Source organism: Culex pipiens, chromosome 3, assembly GCF_016801865.2.
Source record: "Culex pipiens pallens isolate TS chromosome 3, TS_CPP_V2, whole genome shotgun sequence".
Taxonomy (NCBI): Eukaryota; Metazoa; Arthropoda; class Insecta; order Diptera; family Culicidae; genus Culex; species Culex pipiens.
Window position 1 is genome coordinate 133,044,153 of NC_068939.1, and position 22,149 is coordinate 133,066,301.

A 22,149-nucleotide genomic window follows, 5' to 3' on the forward strand; every position below is an offset into this window, starting at 1 on the left:
TTGTTAATTTGTTAATTTGATAATTTGTAAATATTGTTACATTTGATTCATAACTTTGTTAATTTGTTAAAATTGTTTATATTTGTTACATATGTTTAAAATTTTGTTAATTTGGTAAATTTGATATAACATTTATGTTACATATTGTTAATTTGTTACTAACTGTTAATATTTGTATAAATTGTTAATTTGTAAATTTGTTAAATAATGTTTCATTGTGATTAAATTGAAATGTGTATACTTGTAAATTTGTTAAATTTGTTAAATTTGTTAAATTTGTTAAATTTGTAAAAATTTGTTTAAATTGTTAAAATTGTTATAATTTGTTAAATTTGTTAATTGTGTCATGTTGTTAAACTTTTAAATTTGCTATATTTGTTAATTGTGTTTAATTTGTTAATTTGTTATATTGTTATTTGATATTTTGTTAAATGGTAAATTGTTAAATATGTTAATAGTGTTTAAATTTGTTTAATTGTTGAAAAATTTGTTAAATTTGTTAAATTTGTTAAATTTGTTAAATTTGTTAAATTTGTTAAATTTGTTAAATTTGTTAAATTTATTAAATTTGTTAAATTTGTTAAATTTGTTAAATTTGTTAAATTTGTTAAATTTATTAAGTTTGTTAATTTTTTAAAAATTGTTAAATTTGTTAAATTTGTTAAATTTGTTAAATTTGTTAAATTTGTTAAATTTGTTAAATTTGTTAAATTTGTTAAATTTGTTAAATTTGTTAAATTTGTTAAATTTGTTAAAAAGTTAAATGTACACAAAGCTAACATATGTATAAAATTGTTAAAATATGAAACTTAAATTGTTACATTGTTCAATAATTACATTGATTAACAAAATGATAAATTAGTAACATATAGTTACATTGTAACATAGTTCAAAATGAACCAAATTTAAACATTGTTAAAATGTTAAAAGTTAAAGTAAACAATTGAACCCTTAGAACCAAGAACCATTATACAAATAATATTGAATCAAGACTAGAACAAGAAACAAAATACCCAATAGAACCCAGATAACCAAATGTACCCAAAGAACCCAAGAACCCAAGAACCCAAATAACCCAAATAACCAAATAACCCAAATAACCCAAATAACCCAAATAACCAAATAACCCAAATAACCAAATAACCAAATAACCCAAATAACCCAAATAACCAAATAACCAAATAACCAAATAACCCAAATAACCCAAATAACCCAAATAACCCAAATAACCCAAATAACCCAAATAACCAAATAACCAAATAACCAAATAACCCAAATAACCCAAATAACCCAAATAACCAAATAACCCAAATAACCCAAATAACCAAATAACCCAATAACCAAATAACCAAATAACCCAAATAACCCAAATAACCCAAATAACCCAAATAACCAAATAACCCAAATAACCCAAATAACCAAATAACCCAAATAACCAAATAACCAAATAACCCAAATAACCCAAATAACCAAATAACCCAAATAACCAAATAACCAAATAACCAAATAACCCAAATAACCCAAATAACCAAATAACCCAAATAACCCAAATAACCCAAATAACCCAAATAACCCAAATAACCCAAATAACCAAATAACCCAAATAACCCAAATAACCCAAATAACCCAAATAACCCAAATAACCCAAATAACCCAAATAACCCAAATAACCCAAATAACCCAAATAACCCAAATAACCCAAATAACCCAAATAACCCAAATAACCCAAATAACCCAAATAACCCAAATAACCCAAATAACCAAATAACCAAAATAACCAAAATAACCTAAATAACCCAAATAACCAAAATAACCAAAATAACCAAAATAACCAAAATAACCAAAATAACCCAAATAACCAAAATAACCCAAATAACCCAAATAACCAAAATAACCAAAATAACCCAAATAACCCAAATAACCAAAATAACCCAAATAACCAAAATAACCAAAATAACCCAAATAACCCAAATAACCAAAATAACCAAAATAACCCAAATAACCAAAATAACCAAAATAACCAAAATAACCCAAATAACCAAAATAACCAAAATAACCCAAATAACCAAAATAACCCAAATAACCAAAATAACCAAAATAACCCAAATAACCAAAATAACCAAAATAACCAAAATAACCAAAATAACCAAAATAACCAAAATAACCAAAATAACCAAAATAACCAAAATAACCAAAATAACCAAAATAACCCAAATAACCAAAATAACCAAAATAACCCAAATAACCAAAATAACCAAAATAACCAAAATAACAAAAATATCCCAAATATCAAAAATAACCAAAATAACCAAAATAACCCAAATAACCCAAATAACCAAAATAACCCAAATAACCCAAATAACCCAAATAACCCAAATAACCCAAATAACCCAAATAACCCAAATAACCCAAATAACCCAATAACCCAAATAACCCAAATAACCCAATAACCCAAATAACCCAAATAACCCAAATAACCCAAATAACCCAAATAACCCAAATAACCCAAATAACCCAAATAACCCAAATAACCCAAATAACCCAATAACCAAATAACCCAAATAACCCAAATAACCCAAATAACCCAAATAACCCAAATAACCCAAATAACCCAAATAACCCAAATAACCCAAATAACCCAAATAACCCAAATAACCCAAATAACCCAAATAACCCAAATAACCCAAATAACCCAAATAACCAAATAACCCAAATAACCCAAATAACCCAAATAACCCAAATAACCCAAATAACCCAATAACCCAATAACCCAAATAACCCAAATAACCCAAATAACCCAAATAACCCAAATAACCCAAATAACCCAAATAACCCAATAACCCAAATAACCCAAATAACCCAAATAACCCAAATAACCCAAATAACCCAAATAACCCAATAACCCAAATAACCCAAATAACCCAAATAACCCAAATAACCCAAATAACCCAAATAACCCAAATAACCCAATAACCCAATAACCCAAATAACCCAAATAACCAAAATAACCAAAATAACCCAAATAACCCAAATAACCAAAATAACCAAAATAACCCAAATAACCAAAATAACCAAAATAACCAAAATAACCCAAATAACCAAAATAACCCAAATAACCCAAATAACCAAAATAACCAAAACAACCAAAAAAACCCAAATAAACAAAATAACCAATATAACCAAAATAACCAAATAACCCAAATAACCCAAATAACCCAAATAACCCAAATAACCCAAATAACCCAAATAACCAAATAACCCAAATAACCAAAATAACCAAAATAACCCAAATAACCAAAATAACCAAAATAACCCAAATAACCCAAATAACCAAAATAACCAAAATAACCCAAATAACCAAAATAACCAAAATAACCAAAATAACCAAAATAACCAAAATAACCCAAATAACCAAAATAACCAAAATAACCCAAATAACCAAAATAACCAAAATAACCAAAATAACCAAAATAACCAAAATAACCAAAATAACCCAAATAACCAAAATAACCAAAATAACCAAAATAACCCAAATAACCAAAATAACCAAAATAACCAAAATAACCAAAATAACCAAAATAACCAAAATAACCCAAATAACCAAAATAACCAAAATAACCTAAATAACCTAAATAACCTAAATAACCCAAATAACCAAAATAACCTAAATAACCTAAATAACCTAAATAACCCAAATAACCCAAATAACCCAAATAACCCAATAACCCAAATAACCCAAATAACCCAAATAACCCAAATAACCCAAATAACCCAAATAACCCAAATAACCCAAATAACCCAAATAACCCAAATAACCCAAATAACCCAAATAACCCAAATAACCCAAATAACCCAAATAACCCAAATAACCCAAATAACCCAAATAACCCAATAACCAATAACCCAAATAACCCAAATAACCCAATAACCAATAACCCAAATAACCCAAATAACCAAAATAACCAAAATAACCAAAATAACCCAAATAACCAAAATAACCAAAATAACCCAAATAACCAAAATAACCAAAATAACCAAAATAACCCAAATAACCAAAATAACCAAAATAACCCAAATAACCAAAATAACCAAAATAACCAAAATAACCCAAATAACCAAAATAACCAAAATAACCCAAATAACCAAAATAACCAAAATAACCAAAATAACCAAAATAACCCAAATAACCAAAATAACCAAAATAACCAAAATAACCCAAATAACCCAAATAACCAAAATAACCTAAATAACCTAAATAACCTAAATAACCCAAATAACCCAAATAACCCAAATAACCCAAATAACCCAAATAACCCAATAACCCAAATAACCCAAATAACCCAAATAACCCAAATAACCCAAATAACCCAAATAACCCAAATAACCCAAATAACCCAAATAACCCAATAACCCAAATAACCCAAATAACCCAAATAACCCAATAACCCAAATAACCCAAATAACCCAAATAACCCAAATAACCCAATAACCCAAATAACCCAAATAACCCAAATAACCCAAATAACCCAAATAACCCAAATAACCCAAATAACCCAAATAACCCAAATAACCCAAATAACCCAAATAACCCAAATAACCCAAATAACCCAAATAACCCAAATAACCCAAAATCCCAAATAACCCAAAGAACCCAAAGAACCCAAATAACCCCAAATAACCCAAATAAACCCAAAGAACCCAAAGAACCCAAATAACCCAAAGAACCCAAGATCACCCAAAGAACCCGTTCGCCAGTTCCTCCTAAAGGACCCCGTGCATCCCCTCCCTCCCCCGGGCCCCCCAAAATGGCCCGCACACGTCCGCGGCCCAGCCCCCCCGACAACAGGCCCCCCCACACACCCCCCCTGGTGAACCCCGAACCCCGTATGTAGTGCAGAATTCGCCATAAGGGTCCCCCTTAACCCCACCACGATATAAATGCAATTTCACACATCCTACATACCACATCACCATTTACATATGGATTTCGATTTTCTTAACTCCATTCGACGCGTATCAGCAAAAACTATGAATTCTGATATGTCTTAGCATGATTGAAACATGATTTCTCTTGTTTTTATCCGTTTGAACCATTTGTGCAAGAGGCATCCCATATAAACAAGTCGAAACTTCAAGGTTTTGAAACCGGATCCGACCCAGACTGCTTCAGTGAGTATGGAAGGCTTTAGTGCAATGTTGTAACAACTTATTGGGATTGTCTGAGTCATCCGAGAACTCCTTGGAGTTAAGACCGGCAAGTCTACCGCCGTAACAAGCAAGATGTCGGCGGTTTTTGACCACTGAACATACCCGCATGGCTTCAGTGAGTATGGTAGACTACTATGCGGACGTGTTGGAGTGTCCTGGGTTCCCCTAGGACTCTCTGGAGTTAAGATCTGTGGGTTTACTACCGTAACAAGGAAAATGTCGACCGGTTTTGACAACGGAACATGCCCGCATAGCTTCAGTCAGTATGGTAGACTGCTTTGTTAATGTGTTGGGATGTCTTTGGTCATCCTAGGACTCCCTGGAGTTATGATCTGTAGGTCTACGGCTGTTACAAGGACTCCCTGGAATGGTCCAGAACATCCCAACATAACAGCAATACAGTCTGCCATACTCACTGAATCTTTGCGGTTATGATGCGCGGTTAAAAATCGTCGACCTTTTTCTTGTTACAGTGACCCAAATATCTTAACTCCAGGGAGTCCTTGGATGACCCAGGACATCCTAACATATTAGCAAAGTAGTCTACCACACTCACTGAAGCTATGCGGGCATGTTCCGTTGTCAAAACCGGTCGACATTTTCCTTGTTACGGTAGTAAACCCACAGATCTTAACTCCAGAGAGTCCTAGGGGAACCCAGGACACTCCAACACATCCGCATAGTAGTCTACCATACTCACTGAAGCCATGCGGGTATGTTCAGTGGTCAAAAACCGCCGACATCTTGCTTGTTACGGCGGTAGACTTGCCGGTCTTAACTCCAAGGAGTTCTCGGATGACTCAGACCATCCCAATAAGTTGTTACAACATTGCACTAAAGCCTTCCATACTCACTGAAGCAGTCTGGGTCGGATCCGGTTTCAAAACCTTGAAGTTTCGACTTGTTTATATGGGATGCCTTTTGTACAAACGGTTCAAACGGATAAAAACAAGAGAAATCATGTTTCAATCATGCTAAGACATATCAGAATTCATAGTTTTTGCTGATACGCGTCGAATGAAGTCAAGATAATTAAAATCCATAATGAAACAGAGATTTTATGAATGATTTTAGAAATAGCAAAAATACGATTATTTGTACATTTTTACCCAAAATGCTCAAACTTCAACAACTTGTAACTTTTGAACCCCGGGGTTTAGAGAGTTGGTCCAGAAGACTTTTTTTCATGCCTCGGCGAGATCTTTCCAAAAAAGTTGGTCCCGTTCGTGTACATCCTTGGACCAACTCCCATACAAATTTGCCCATTCTCCTTTGTTAAATTTGTTAAATTTGTTAAATTTGTTAAATTTGTTAAATTTGTTAAATTTGTTAAATTTGTTAAATTTGTTAAATTTGTTAAATTTGTTAAATTTGTTAAATTTGTTAAATTTGTTAAATTTGTTAAATTTGTTAAATTTGTTAAATTTGTTAAATTTGTTAAATTTGTTAAATTTGTTAAATTTGTTAAATTTGTTAAATTTGTTAAATTTGTTAAATTTGTTAAATTTGTTAAATTTGTTAAATTTGTTAAATTTGTTAAATTTGTTAAATTTGTTAAATTCGTTAAATTTGTTAAATTTGTTAAATTTGTTAAATTTGTTAAATTTGTTAAATTTGTTAAATTTGTTAAATTTGTTAAATTTGTTAAATTTGTTAAATTTGTTAAATTTGTTAAATTTGTTAAATTTGTTAAATATGTTAAATTTGTTAAATTTGTTAAATTTGTTAAATTTGTTAAATTTGTTAAATTTGTTAAATTTGTTAAATTTGTTAAACTTGTTAAATTTGTTAAATTTGTTAAATTTGTTAAATTTGTTAAATTTGTTAAATTTGTTAAATTTGTTAAATTTGTTAAATTTGTTGAATTTGTTAAATTTGTTTAATTTGTTAAATTTGTTAAATTTGTTAAATTTGTTAAATTTGTTAAATTTGTTAAATTTGTTAAATTTGTTAAATTTGTTAAATTTGTTAAATGTTAAACGTTACGTGCAACTATTCCAACTGCTGAGCAATCCCTCCTATCGCAACCAATCCCGCCAATTCCCTCCGGGGTCTCGAACAGACAACTTGTTGTCAGGGAGTCCAATCCAGCTCAACCTCGGCACCAAATACTCCTTACGAAACGAATTAACATACGTTTCATGGCAAGTACCAACATATATTTATGTGCATACTTAAAATTATTTCCATACGGCACTCGACTCCCCACACACCCCGACGATCCCGCCTGAAAACGGGATCCAGACCATATCGTAGGGCACACCACTTCATCGGCTGGTATCATCTTAAGGTCGGTCAGCTTCCTCAGATATTGGAGTCCTTGGTCTCGGTTCCCTATCTCGGGGACAAACACTGCGCCTGACTGACACTACTGTGACTTCACATGGCCAAGGGAGAGCAAGACGATGCGAAATAATGAATGAGACCCGCAATCTGGCGAAGGAAATTTACGTTATGGCCATGCCAATTCCCCCGAAGTCCCCCCGAGTGGTCATGTGTGGTGAAAAGTCCTCGCGGGGACAGCACACACACACCGGAGCCTGCGCCGATAATCTGGTGTAATCGCACAAATAATTTAATGTCTTTTATTGGCTGCTAAGATTTTATCGTGGAACGTTATTTCAAAAAACTGCGCTCACGTCCAGGTCCAGGTCGGTTTTGTTGGACGACGAACGCCAGCACCAACTACACATGGGTGAACAAATTATGCTGACCCCGTGTGTGTGTGTGTGTGCACCAAAGGAAGTGCATAAATTAAGATACCAACCAACCGACCAACTGGGCCTGGTATGTGTGAAGATGCGTGCGATAAGGGTTTCGCCCTGCGCAACCACCGAGTTCAAGAGATATTGGCCATGAAAGAAGTTTCGAGCAAACGAAAAAAGAGTTGTAATTCCCTTTTGGATGAATGGGCGAGATAAAAGCGAGTGAGTGCTTAAATGCACTTCAAAATACAATAAATTAAATTTGAAGAACAAAATGTGCGTTTTTTTTATTTGCAGTCTATGTAAAGTTATTTTTTCCCAAGACCCATGAAGCGTATCGGGGCCGCTATTGGCTATTTCTTAACTTAATGTTAACATGGTAAGGTTAATGTTAACATATGCACCTTCCCTAAGGTGTCGTGATAAGGACCATCTAGTTGATACACTACCTTCCCTTTACTAAGCAATCAAATCCAGAAGGAAAAAGATCACCAGTTGTGTTGGTCCGAGCCTGGATTTTGAACCTCGATCTACCGCTTACGAGGTAGAAGCGTTACCACTAGGCTACGTGGCTTGGTCCAGTCTATGTATTTGCCACTGCAAATATTTTAAGTTTATGAAAAACATTATTTTTTGTATGCTCTACATTTTGTAGAAAATTGTTAAACTTTTAATAATTGCAGGCTCATTGTTCAAAAAAAAAAAACAAGAAATTTTAAAATGATAATTTTTGTTTTGAATGTAAAAATGACCCTTCTAAATTGACATGTCCCAATTTTGTTTACAGTCGAGTGTGATTTCATTAGTGATTTTAGAAAATGCAAAAATATGATTTTTTTTACCTTTTTTGATATTTTATAGTTGATTTCAGTCGTGAAGTTTGAAATTAAGAATGTTTAATTCTTATTCCCGGAATTGCAAAACATGTTCATCAACTTCATCAACTCGTTGCCAATCTTGATTTGTAACGCACTTATGTATGTAAAATTTGTGGTCCAAAAAATTCTTTTAGCAACTTATTGCTTTTTTTATAATAAAATATATATTTTTTTGTAATTTTCAGCAAAGAAAGGGTCTATGATTTCAAAAAAGTGTCCATATGGTATATGATTGGTACCTAAGGGTGTCTCTACCAATGATTGGCGCCTATTATAAATAATGTTTTATCATTTCGTTGTTTTCGCTGAAGGCTTTTAATAAACCTTGTTTTAGTGGGGCAAGTGCAGAACATGGATTTTTAGTTTGGAACATAATGTAATTTGCTTCAAAAATTTATTTTGTTGGAAAATTCATGCATTAAAGTATTTAAAAACTGACAGAAAGTTGTTTTAAAAAATTGTTCATGCAAAATATAGTGATATTATAAAAGTTTTACATTTATCTGCAAATTATTGTTTTTTCGAAGAAACAATCAAATTATTAGAGACATATTTTCCGGCTGAAAAACTCTGTTACAAAGAATAAACAAAAGAATAGTAACATAAAAATTTTTCATCTAAAAATCAAAGAAACGTTTTCATTTGTTTTTTTTTATGAGCATTTCCTTAGCTTGTTAAACTTGCCAAACTTATATTTTGTACATTTAGTCCGATCGAAATTAACAAGGTTGTTTACCATTAAAATTATCGTCGATAGTCGTTATCGTTATTTCGATAATTATATCGGCTATAATCTTATCGCCGATAATGCATGTTAGGTGCGTAATTCTCTACCAACTCACATGAAATCGGGAAAAGTTGCCCCGACCCCTCTTCGATTTGCGTAAAACTTTGACCTAAGGGGTAACTTTTGTCCCTGATCACGAATCCGAGGTCCATTTTTTGATATCTCGTGACGGATATGACCCCTTCCATTTTTGAACATGCGAAAAAAGAGGCGTTTTTCAATAAATTGCAGCCTGAAACGGTGATGAGATAAACATTTGGTGTCAAAGGGGCTTTTATGTAAAGTTTGACGCCCGATTTGATGATGAACTCAGAATTCTGAAAAAAAACTTATTTTTCATCGAAAAAAAAAAAAACACTGAAAAAGTTTTAAAAATTCTATCAATTTCTGTTACTCGACTGTCAAAATTTTTGGAACATGTCATTTTAATGGAAATTTCTGTACTTTTTGAGTCTACATAGACCCAGAAGGGAAATTTTTCATATAGAACAAAAAAAAAATATTTTAAAGTTTCGTGTTTTTTCTAACTTTGAAATGTTATTTTTTAGAGTGTAATAATAATCTACAAAGTTGTAGAGCAGACAATTACAAAAATTTTGATATGTAAACATACGGGGTTTGCTTAAGTAATCGCGAATTTACGAAAAAAAGTTTAGAAAAAGTTACTTTTTGCGATTCTCTTTGATTCGTCGTCCGTGCCTGTCACGGGTGACGATGAAAGGCCATGATCAACGACGATCAACTTTTTCAATACTTTTTTTCTTCGTAAAATCGCGATAACATAAGCAAACCCCGTATGTTTATAAAACAACATTTTTGTAATTGTCTGTTCTAAACTTTGTAGACCATTATTACACTCTAAAACAAAACCCTGCAAAGTTAGAAAAAACACGAAATTTTAGAATGAATTTTTTTTTCTAAATGAAAAAATGACCCTTCCGGGTCAATGTAGATTCGAAAAGTACATAAAATTTCTCTTAAAATGACATGTTCCTAAATTCAGGCTGCAAATTATTGAAAAACACCTCTTTTTTCGCATGTTCCAAAATTGAAGGGGTCGTATCGCCCCTCCGTCACGAGATATCAAAAAATGGACCTCGGATTCATGATCAGGGACAAAAGTTACCCCTCAGGACACAGTTTCACGCAAATCGAAGAGGGTTCGAGGCAACTTTTCCTGATTTCATGTGAGTTTGCGAAGAATTACGCAACTCATTTTTAAAATCTTTCTAAAATTGATAAATTCAAACATATCATGTTAAATATTCCATGCTTAACGTAAGAATAACATTTTGAAAAATGTAGTATGTTTCAAAGTAAAAAATATGCAGTCAAAATTATTCACAAAATACCGTATTTTTCGAAAGTACTAAAATTTTCATAATGGGTATCAAACGAAGTAAAATTGTGTATGCTTTTTCAATTTATTAGAGTTTTTTTTGAAGAATACTAAAATTTTCACAAATTACTCATATTTTCAAAATATGCAATATAGCTATGAAACGAAGCGAAATTTTGTATGCTTTTTTATTAGAGTAATTTTAGAATGTACTGAAATTTTCACATTTCCGTATTTTTCGAAAATACTCAAAATTTCAAAATATGCAACATGGCTTTCAAACGAAGCGAAATTTGGTATGCTTTTCTCACTGTGTTTGAGTTGTTTTTTGGAAAATTCGTAAATTTTCGAAATGTGAAGTATGGGTAACAAACGAATCGAATTTTGGTTTGCTTTTAAATATAATTTTTTTTTTGAAAATACAAAACATTCGAAAAATACCGTATTTTTTTAAAAGTACTTTATTTTTTTGAGTGTGCAATATGGGTATCAAACGAAGCGATTATATTTTTGCTTTTTCACCTCATTTGAGTTTTTTTTTTATTAAAGTACTAAAATTTTCACAAAATACCGTATTTTTCGAAAAGAGCAGCTCTCTACGAAATCGGTAATTTTATATTAATTTTAATTTTTGTATTTATTAATCTAGCTGTCCATATAATTTTTCCATTTAATATTTCATATGATAATTTTCCATACAAATTTGGCAGCTGTCCATACAAAAATGATGCATGAAAATTCAAAAATCTGTATCTTTTTAAGGATTTTTTTCATCGATTTGTTGTCTTCGCCAAAGTTGTACGTATGGATATGGACTACACTGAAAAAAAAAATGATATACAATGAATTTTTTTTGGTGATTTTTATTTCACTTTCTGTCACTAAACCTTGATTTGCAAAAAGAAAAACACAATTTTTATTTCTTTTCATTTTCAGATATGTTTAAGGGGACATAAAATGCCAACTTTACAAAAATTTCCAGAATGGCCAAAAAATCTTTGACCGATTGATGAATTTTTGAATCAATACTGATTTTTTTCAAAAAATCGAAATACCGGTCGCAAATTTTTTTTAACTTCATTTTTTGATGTAAAATAAATTTGCAATCAAAAAGAACTGAACTGAATTTTTGATAAAGTGCCAAATTTGTACGGAAAATGATATGGACAAACTAACGATGCAAAATGGCTTTTTTGGGCATACTGATGGCACCAAAAAAGTTTCAGCCAGATTTAAAATTACACAAAAAAAAACGAATGCCCGAAATCTCAGTTTTTAATTTGCAATATTACAGTTTTGCACCGACTAGCATTTTAAAACAACTTAATTCAATTCACCAAACACTCAATTAACAGTGATTAATCACTGATCTCTTAGAGCCATAACCCACGTGGTACCTTGAACCAGCTTCCTGTCTCGCGCACCCGCCATCAGATCACGCTCTTTTTCTGCTCGATTACATCTCTCAAGTTTAGCATACAGGTAACTCTGAATTGGCCAATTTGAATTTCCTCACCAAAAACCAATACCACCAAACAGCCTCTCTCAGCAATAGAGCGCGCGCGGAACGATTTGTCGGTTTTCGCGGGTGGATGTCGCGATTGGGCTTAATTTGAGCTCGTGGGTGGCTTGTTTCGCCCCAAAGATCTCCTTTGCGAGCACACACCAACGTGCTATTAGCCTCTGCCAGTGTGTGTGTGTCTGTGTTTGTGCTTTTAGTATGGTTTTGTTTCCCATCACCAACGCGCTCGCGCCCGCACCTTTTATTCGCGATGTGGGGGAGGCCAAGAAAAAAGCCCCCGTGTCGACGCGATCGCCGCGGCCAAAACAAGCTTACTTATTTGGAAAGCTTTGCGCTGAGGGGGCGGAGAGATACCTAGACCCCGGTGTGAGCGGTGAACTCGCCGATATTCTCCCCCACCAGCAGAGGTGCTTGCTAGCTGGTGCTTTATGAATGAAATCCGACGCGACGCGTGCCAGATTCTGCTGAATGAATTGAATCGAAGCGAACCCGCCAGAAGAGTGAATGAATTAAGAGGATGAATGAATAATGGCGAAGAAACAACATAAGCAACAATGCGGTGGTGGTGCAGAGTTAATCGCCTTGAGGCGAAATGGAATCAATTTGCAGTGGAATGGAATCCAATTATTTGAACAGCAAATTTTTCCTGGTAATCTTGAACGTTTTCCATTAACGGACTTGGAGGTGTTGTTTCTAGGAGCAACATTTCTTTGAAATCAATGCTGCAGAAATATAAATAGATGACAAGTTACAGTATGCTCTTTTGATGAATTATCAAATTTATGTTAAAAATATGTTTAGAGCAGGCTTGTAAAATGTCGACCAAAAAAACTACCGTCACATGCAAGCAGACCGTCGACGCAACACGGACAAAGAGAATGTCGCGACAACCGTCATGCAACATCTTCGCTTCGCACGTCACCGCTACGGTCTCGACTACATGCTTCGCATGAACGTCGCGCGACGATCACAGCTACCCTCTGTGAAGTTCATAGGAATGACCATCGTGCGCGACCATCATCGAACAGTACGGGTATACAAAATGGTGATTTTTGACCACGAAACATACCCGCATAGCATCAGTAAGTACGGTAGACTACTCAGCTGTTTTGTTAGGATGTTCTGGGTCATTCAAGAACTCCCTGGAGTTAAGATCTGAGGTTATACCGCCGTAACAAGAAAGAGGTCGACAATGCTTGACCACGAATCATACCCGCATAGCATCAGTGAGTATGGTAGAATACTCTGCTGTTATGTTGGGATGTTCGGGGTATTCCAAGGACTCCCTGGAGTTATGATCTGTAGGTCTACTGCCGTAATAAGTAAGAGGTCGGAGATTTTGGACCATGGATCATACCCGCATAGCATCAGTAAGTATGGTAGACTACTTTGCTGTTTTGTTAGGATGTTCTGGGTCATCCAAGAACTCCCTGAAGTTATGATCTGTAGGTCTACCGCCGTAACAAGCAAGAAGTTGGCAATGTTGGACCATGGATCATACCCGCATAGCATCAGTGAGTATGGTAGAATACTCTGCTGTTTTGTTAGGATGTTCTGGGTCATTCCAGAACTCCCTGGAGTTATGATCTGAGGGTCTACCGCCGTAACAAGGAAGAGGTCGGCAATGCTTGACCACGGATCATACCCGCATAGCATCAGTGAGTATGGTAGACTACTTTGCTGTTATGTTGGGATGTTCTGGGTATTCCAAGGACTCTTTGGAGTTATGATCTGTAGGTCTACTGCCGTAATAACATATCCAAAATAATATCATATCCGCATAGCATCAGTGAGTACGGTAGACAACTCTGCTGTTTTGTTAGGATGTTCTGGGTCATCCAAGAACTCCCTGAAGTTATGATCTGTAGGTCTACCGCCGTAACAAGCAAGAAGTTGGCAATGTTGGACCATGGGTCATACCCGCATAGCATCAGTGAGTATAGTAGACTACTCTGCTGTTATGCTGGGATGTTCTGTCTTCCTAGAAATCCCTGGAGTTATGATCTGTGGGTCTACCGTCGTAACAATAAGGTGGTCGGTTATTTTTTTACACGGATAATACCGCATTGGTCCCACCCATGTGGATGCCGGACCGCGCACTGGACTAAAAATCAAGAGGTCGCCGGTTAAAATCCCGCGGTGGGGTATTCGACGCCTTCGCTCCATGCCATACCTTTGTACACTTAGGAACTCAGGGTGGCGAAGTTCTTGTAGTGGTTGATGCTAGCAATAGTGGCCGACAGCTATAAAGTCAACTTCGGGTATGATCCTTGGTCCAAAATCTCCGACCTCTTGCTTGTTACGGTGGTAGACCCACTGATCATAACTCCAGGGAATTTTCGGATGACCCAGAACAACCCAACATAACAGCAGAGCAGTCTACCATACTCACTGATGCTATGCAGGTATGATCCGTGGTCAAACATTGCCGACCTCTTGCTTGTTACGGCGGTGGACTCACTGGTCTTAACTCCAAGAAGTTCTCGGATGACCCAGAACATCTAAGAACACATTGATCTAATGTTCAACACCAACACCCAGGTTTGTTCTCAGACCACGTGGTCGACGTAACAATAGCAATTTCTTCATTTGCTGTTAATGTTTTTTTTTTTTGGTACACTTGGAAAGTTTATGCGATACCAACAACCACCCCCCCCTTAAATCCACCCACTTTTCAAAATTATTACTTGGTTTCTCGACAATCCATAAACCACGTAGACAGATCAGTAGTGCGGTGCCTGTGTGGACGCTCAGTCCTGTTTTTTCGTGTTATTTTCCGTCTCTTTTATGTCGCTGTTCGAGTGCATGGGGTGATTGGTCATTATAATTAAATAATGGCATCAGTAGTGCGGTGCCTGTGTGGACGCTCAGTCCTGTTTTTTCGTGTTATTTTCCGTCTCTTTTATGTCGCTGTTCGAGTGCATGGGGTGATTGGTCATTATAATTAAATAATGGCATCAGTAGTGCGGTGCCTGTGTGGACGCTCAGTCCTGTTTTTTCGTGTTATTTTCCGTCTCTTTTATGTCGCTGTTCGAGTGCATGGGGTGATTGGTCATTATAATTAAATAATGGCATCAGTAGTGCGGTGCCTGTGTGGACGCTCAGTCCTGTTTTTTCGTGTTATTTTCCGTCTCTTTTATGTCGCTGTTCGAGTGCATGGGGTGATTGGTCATTATAATTAAATAATGGCATCAGTAGTGCGGTGCCTGTGTGGACGCTCAGTCCTGTTTTTTCGTGTTATTTTCCGTCTCTTTTATGTCGCTGTTCGAGTGCATGGGGTGATTGGTCATTATAATTAAATAATGGCATCAGTAGTTCGAGTGCATGGGGTGATTGGTCATTATAATTAAATAATGGCATCAGTAGTGCGGTGCCTGTGTGGACGCTCAGTCCTGTTTTTTCGTGTTATTTTCCGTCTCTTTTATGTCGCTGTTCGAGTGCATGGGGTGATTGGTCATTATAATTAAATAATGGCATCAGTAGTGCGGTGCCTGTGTGGACGCTCAGTCCTGTTTTTTCGTGTTATTTTCCGTCTCTTTTATGTCGCTGTTCGAGTGCATGGGGTGATTGGTCATTATAATTAAATAATGGCATCAGTAGTGCGGTGCCTGTGTGGACGCGCAGTCCTGTTTTTTTCGTGTTATTTTCCATCTCTTTTGTGTCGCTATTTGTGTACATGGGGTGATTGGATTTCTTCTGATTCGTGTTGTTTTCATCTCTTTTGTGTCGTTGTTTGTGTGCATGGGGTGATTGGTCTTCTTCTTCTTCTTTTTTCTTTATTTTTAGTTCGCGCGTTCGTTGGCCAATGAGTTTATTTTTGTTCTCTTTACATAGTTTTCGATAGAAACGATCCGAATTCTTTTTTTTTTCGAGACAAGCAAGTCGTATTGCTGGATTAAGTCCTTTCTATATCATCGATGATCGGAAGGCACGCCGACGAATATGTTTTAAGGCTTATGATATAAAATCATTTTAATGAATAAAGCCCTTCTTACATCACCGTTGATCGGAAGGCACGCCGACGAAGAATTTCTGGAGGATCGCGGTCGAATTAATACTATATTTAAAATTCTAGATAGCTATCTTTCGGATTCGATTGTGAGTAGCGGGACTTCGCGGTTACTATGCAACGTATTTTTTGGAGTCTTTTTATATTTTAAATTTATAAGTCCTTCTTTTATCATTGTTGATAGGAAGGCACGCCGCCGGTTAAGTTCGTTTAAGTTATTGTTTTAATTTCATTACAATCGGTTACGTGGTGTCCTGTTTTCTTTTCGTTTATATTCGTTGATCGTAATAATTTATTCCAACTGGCAGCTTTAGTATTAACTCATCTACTATTTTTGACATTTGCTCGCGTTATCTTAATTGTACCAACAGTAAAAATATACTGATAAGTCCAGCCCATAGCACTGCCGCTCGGTTGGCACGCGTTCGATTAAAACAAACTTTTCAAATAATCAATTATTTATCTTTCCGCAGCCGGCTGCCTAAGATTTAAAATTTCAACCGATAAACAAAATGCTCATGGTCACATCACTGCCACTCGTGAATCCTGACCTCATACCCATCTACTAACCCCCTCAAAACTCATGTGATACTTTGTCGGAGAAGCAGTCGATTGGGCGGTCTCTATCACTCAAGTATCGGACTAACATTCCCATCCACTTCCCCGTGACCCTACCACTGGTCGTGGCCGGCGCCGGTATTGATCAGCATGATAGGGGCCTTTGAGAAGTTGCGAAGCGAGGAAAGATAGCACCCACTTATCTTCCACGGCTCGTGGATGTAACTTCTGGAGGTCCTGGTCAATAACGGAGTAGCAACTGCGGGTGGGCACCTATGCTTATGCTTATGCTTAATCCATAAACCACGTAGACACCTACCATGTGGTAGGTGTCCACGTGGTTTATTGGGGGGGGGTCGTTTAGCGATTGTCCAAGCTCCATACAAAAATATTTGTTTTGTATGGAAATCGTCCACGTGGGGGGAGGGGGGGGGGTCTGAGATTAAAAAAAGTGTCCACGTGGTTTATGGATGGTCCCTTATCTCAGTGCATTCAAACTTTCATTAACTGAAGCTTTTGTCAACAACAACACTCCCGTATAGGAACACAGGAACGACAACATTCGGCATGAATATCACCGTTGACCGTCAAAGACTACCGTCGTGTGACGAACGTAGTGTGGCGATGGTAGCGTGACGGTTTTGGCGTGTATTTGCGACGACTTTCGCGCAACGCATCATCGACGGTCTCGTCACAAATGGTTACTGTGACGGTAGGTGCTGCACAGCATGAATGTCACAGACAAAATGTCACTCGACGGTACATTTCACAGGCCTGGTTTAGAGAATGAAAAAAAAAAATAAGCACTTATTTCTAGTCGATGTGAAGTCATTGGTATTTTTTTAAATATATCGTCAGTTGTGTGCTATCTTGTGACAACGACCATTTAGTACTTTTCGAGAAAATCGATTTTTAAAGTTTGTTGGTAAATAATTTCAAAACTATGAATGATAGAGCCAAACTTTTTGAAGCAATCGGTTCGTATACTATCGCTTAACAAACGCTCCAAGTTTCAACTAATTTGGTTACACCTTTTAACTGGTGATACAGTAAATAATGTAAACAAAAATCTGAAAAGCACGTGTCACAAGTGTGTTTCGAAAGTAAAATTGTACTACGTGTCACAAGTGTGCACAGAATTCCCATACAAACTAAAATAAGCTCAAATCAATGGTTTAATCGACTTAATCAGTATATTTTTATAAACAAAAGGTTGCATTGCCTTTAGAAAGTATGTGTGTACATAAATTTGTGAAAAACAAGACAAATTTTCCACATTTTCCAACAACATGTATGACGTGTCACAAGTGTGCACAATCATTTTGATGATAAGGGAGCGTTCTTTTATTACGTAACGCAGTAGGGGGGGAGGGGGGGTCGGAGGCCGTGTTACGCTCCATACAAAATTTTTAAAATTTGTATGGAAATTTTGTTACGAGGGGGGGGGGGAGGGGGTCTAAAAGTCCGATTTTTCGCGTTACGTAATAAAAGAACGCTCCCTAAATTGGTATATGTCACAAGTGTGTATTGCGATATCCGGAAAACGGAAGCGAGTTTCCAAAATCGGATTAAAGCATCTTGTAGTGTTTGTTAAGTATAGCAAAACATCATCATTAACTCATTTTCGACCAAAATGGTCTATGGCACAAGATAGCACACACCTGACGATATGTTAGACAAAAACGTTTCTTAATCCACCTTTAAGTGCACCAATCACTTCCTCTCATTTATAGAGTAATTCCAACTCCTATAAAGCGTCAACATTGTTTATGGATCTCCCCTAACGTGATCGCAGCATCCTAATAAAAATAAGTGATGAGTTAAAAAAATAGACTACCTACAGACTTTTTGACAAGACTATACAGACACCGCCTTTGGGGAAAATGGCATCCCTCTACACGCCTTTTTCGTGGCGACCATTTGAGGTTATGTAAATTCAGACCATTTTGAAACTGCTTGTTATTTTAGATAGGTAAGTCAGATCTTGAACATTCTTAATCCACAGGCAAGGTCATTTCAGAACCTATCTAAAAACATATAACATGTGAGGGTTTCATGAAAAACCACCCTTTTTACCATAATTTTAATTTAATATGAAACAGTTTTTTAACATAACTTTTTAAATACATGATAAAACTGCATGAATTTAAGTAGCAACTTAGGGGACGATAAGACGGATCGATTAAAACCATTCCGGCCAAAATCGATTGAGCATGTGACGAGATATTCCAGTGACATTGATTTGGTACACATGTCTACATACAGCCAAACACACAGACATTTGCTCAGCTGGTGATTCTGAGTCGATATGTACAAATGAAGGTAGGTCTACACAGTGGTTCAAAAGGCTGTTTTGACGAACTTAATTGATTATAGCAAAAAGTAAGCATTTTCGTGCTTTGACATGTTCTACAACTTTGTTCAGTGTTGTCATGGCCTACTTATGGTGAAATTTGTCTTTCAAAATACTCATCACGGCAGGCTATGGAATTTCTAACTTTTGACTGTTAAGAGATAGAGCTTTGGTGTCTTCGGCAAAGTTGTAGGGTCGAAAATTTCTACAAACTTTGTCGAAGACGCCAAAGCTCTATCTTTGCGTTGAATACCAGTTTTGGAACCTTTTTCATAAATCCCTGCCAAAAACCAGTTTTTGACTAAAACTATGTTGAACTTTGATTTTAGACGATTACAATGTTCAGAAGAGTTGTCAGTAATATCAAAACAAACAACTTTGTCGAAGACGCCAAATTGATAGGAGCTATGTGTGATGAGTTATAGCAAGATTTGGTGATAATTTAGCTAGTTTTCGAGCTCGGTATACAAAGCCTCGGGCAAATTTGAGCAAAAACCCATACAATGGGCTTCAAGTATAACTATTCCACTACAAAATGTCGGGTGAATCATTCGTCCGAAGGTTTACGGTCATAGATTTCCGAGCATTTCAATTTATTTTATTTTTGATGACTATTTAAATGCATTTAGGACACTTTTAAGGCACATAAGCCGATTTGCGATTTATACGGACACACGAGGCGTGTAGGCCAGACTCTTTTGAAAATTTTGATGTATTGGAAGTCTATTTTTGAGGCTATCCAGTGTATTTTTGTGAATATCTTTGAAAAAAAAATCCTTCCAAAAGAGTTAATCGGCGAATCTAGACATCTAGACAACGTCATAACGTTGGTGTTGCAAAGACAGTAAATTATTTCAAACATTCATATTATTTATTAGTACCTAAGATAGACTTCCAATACATCAAAATTTTCACAAGAGTCTGGCCTACACGCCTCGTGTGTCCGAATAAATCGCAAAAATGGCTTATGTGCCTTAAAAGTGTCCTAAATGCATTTAAATAGTCATCAAAAATAAAATAAATTGAAATGCTCGGAAATCTATGACCGTAAACCTTCGGACGAATGATTCACCCGACATTTTGTAGTGGAATAGTTATACTTGAAGCCCATTGTATGGGTTTTTGCTCAAATTTGCCCGAGGCTTTGTATACCGAGCTCGAAAACTAGCTAAATTATCACCAAATCTTGCTATAACTCATCACACATAGCTCCTATTAATTTGGCGTCTTCGACAAAGTTGTTTGTTTTGATATTACTGACAACTCTTCTGAACATTGTAATCGTCTAAAATCAAAGTTCAACATAGTTTTAGTCAAAAACTGGTTTTTGTCAGGGATTTATGAAAAAGGTTCCAAAACTGGTATTCAACGCAAAGATAGAGCTTTGGCGTCTTCGACAAAGTTTGTAGAAATTTTTGACCCTACAACTTTGCCGAAGACACCAAAGCTCTATCTCTTAACAGTCAAAAGTTAGAAATTCCATAGCCTGCCGTGATGAGTATTTTGAAAGACAAATTTCACCATAAGTAGGCCATGACAACACTGAACAAAGTTGTAGAACATGTCAAAGCACGAAAATGCTTACTTTTTGCTATAATCAATTAAGTTCGTCAAAACAGCCTTTTGAACCACTGTGGTCTAGGAGGTCTAACTTAAAAGTTCGTTTTTCGAGTGATTTTATAGCCTTTCCTCAGTAAGGAGAGGAAGGCAAAAAGACCCAGTTTAAAGAAGAACATAAATATCACTTATAAGTTGTCGAAACTTACTCTTAGAACACAACTCACAGCTCGATGCCTCTCAATTGGCTACGATAGCTTCGAGAGAGTAGACGTGTTGTGACGTGCGCGCTAAAGCCAACGCTGCTTGCCTCGAGTTGTTTGACGGATGAAGGTGGAAAAGACCCCGGAAATCGGAAGCGGAAGAAGTCCCTTGAGGTCACTGGAGCTATCGTCGGAAAAGATAAAGTGGAGCAGAATCTGCTCAACAACAACAAGTTCAGCCCGTTAGCGGAAAACAAAAAAACAACAACAATGCCAGCCCAGCAGGAGGAGGAGACGTCCCGGCGGTTCCACCAGTCAGCCAGTCGGCAGGTAAACAAAAGCAACCACCTTTGGTGGTGAAGAACAACACGGAGTTTTAAAAGCGTGGCGATAGTGGAAAGTTGTAAATTTGGTTTCAACTCGATATACAAACTAACCCGATTTGGAACCAAGGTGCCTGTTTCTCTGTCAAAGATTTTGACAAGTTGCAGGAGCTTCTCAAGAGGAAGAAAGTGGAATTCTACACCCACGAACGACGGAGCGAACGAAATCATCGGGTGGTTCTTCGTGGTTTGCCTGATGAACTGAAACCGGATGAGGTCAAGTACCTGCTGAAGAGGGATCTCAAGCTGGACGCGCTGGAGGTGCATGTCATCAAGCGGAAGGAAAAATCCACCGTACACAAATCTAAAGAATCTATCTGCAATGAAGGTTGTGGCAAGCACTATCATCCGGTGGGAGGCCTACCAGAACAAGCGTGATCAACTGTACCTGGTTCATTTCGAGAAAGGATCGACAACGACATCTGAGCTGAAGGCAGTTCGGGCAATATTCAACATCATCGTGACTTGGGAACGTTATCGTCCAGTGCACCAAGACGTGACACAATGTTCAAACTGCTTAGGGAGCGTTCTTTTATTATGTAACACAAAATTTGGGATGTTTGACACCCCCCCCCCCCCCCGCCTTCGCAACAATTCGTAACAGATGAGCGATCCCCCCTACCCCCTGTAACGCGCAACACAAGGTC